At 40.0% G+C, this 1,500-nt stretch overlaps 1 long non-coding RNA gene across 1 annotated transcript; it reads left to right on the top strand.

The window, feature by feature from the left end:
* The first annotated feature begins 299 nt into the window (after positions 1-299).
* Positions 300-1,261, top strand: LOC112842037 (uncharacterized). The gene is made up of 2 exons (XR_003213616.1): positions 300-407; positions 490-1,261. It is a non-coding gene; the product is annotated as an uncharacterized LOC112842037 (long non-coding RNA).
* Positions 1,262-1,500: the final 239 nt, after the last annotated feature.

Below are 1,500 nucleotides of genomic sequence, written 5' to 3'. Positions count from 1 at the left end.
TGATACTAACTTGTGATAGTAACTTTGGACCTATTCTATATTTATTTATTATTTTAAAATGTTTCCATTAAGGTGTCACATGCCTTTTTTATTGAATCATGATCAGCACTGAAGGAGTCACTGGGATGAGTGACAAAATGTTTCTCTGATTTCAGCATTGACTGGTTGTGGATTGGTAGTTTCTGTCATGGTCCCTGTACATGACCGACTGGTCCAGTGTGGTTACATGTGTTTTGTTTATTTTTCCTCTCTCGCGTACCACGCACTGCCTGGGCAGAGTTCATTGTGGACTCCCGCCTCTGGCCCTCGCACCTGCAAGTGATCACCTCAGATTCTTCATTCACTCAAGCTCACTACTTAAGGCAGCAGCTGGGAGTACCTTATTCACTGGATTATTCTGTAACCCCGTCAGTGTAACTCCAGCTCAGCAACATTTTCGAGTTTCCCTCGAGTATTTTCGGATGTTGATTCTCCTGTTCTTCTGCCTAGATTCTGCGTGGCCAGCCTGAAGATCTATTGCTGGGACTTTTACGTGAGTGTGTTGACTTTGTGTGGTGAGAACAAGGGAGAGGATTCCCTGTGGAGAAAGCTAACCGCACGGAGAAGTCTTTTCACTTTCCTGATTCGTTCGTGAACTCTGGTGACCGCGGACCCCTTTTCCCTCACCTGTAAACTGTGCACGAGGAGTGTTAAATAAACAAACGTATCTCTGTGATTTCAGTCTGCGCCCGAGTCCCTCCTGCATCTCGTGACAGATTCTCTCTCTTAACAGGATATTATGACGCTGACATAGACATGAAATGTATTAGCAACAAAGTGGATATGTGGATACAATTTTTATTTTTTAAGGCTTGTAAAAATCTAACATTCTGGCTCTGGCTACAACAAGTTGGCCAAAACCAACCAATAGAAAAAAATAAGATATATTTAGGATTAGAATACATTTAAAAAAGGCTCATTGCGATAGTTCTTACCTGTCAAATGATCCCTCCTTTTTGGAGCTAAGCACTGTATAGATCATCATGTACACCAGTTGACTCTACTGCCTCATTTGCTGTGACATTATTCATAGTAATTAAATAAACCACTAAAACACCCTTGATTAGACAATTATTCGTTTTGCTATTTTCAGTAATTCACTGCACTTTCTTTGTTAACTGTTCATCATTGCTGTCCTATCTAGAAAAAAGCTCAAAATACTCACATGTGAGTCTTTGAAAACACATATCTGATTATACCTGTAAATGCAATATAACCCTCATTTCTCCAATTCTTCTCTTAGTGCGAGCTTTGTGACACAAAAGTCTTTGAAATGCACGCAATGCAGGAAATTTTAGTCAAGAATGAGTACAATAAAAGCACAGCCATGAGTTATGCTCTCATAAACACTCTAAAGTCACATCCATACCACCAGCAAGCATTTAAGTCAATCACAATACAGATACCATTGCTCCATTCTATTCATGCCAAGTACACACAATTATTCTCTTTTGCTTCGAC

This window comes from Oreochromis niloticus, linkage group LG13 (genome assembly GCF_001858045.2).
Source record: "Oreochromis niloticus isolate F11D_XX linkage group LG13, O_niloticus_UMD_NMBU, whole genome shotgun sequence".
In the NCBI taxonomy this organism is placed as follows: domain Eukaryota; kingdom Metazoa; phylum Chordata; class Actinopteri; order Cichliformes; family Cichlidae; genus Oreochromis; species Oreochromis niloticus.
Note: the sequence above shows the minus strand (reverse complement) of the source record. Positions and strands in the feature narration are given on the sequence as shown.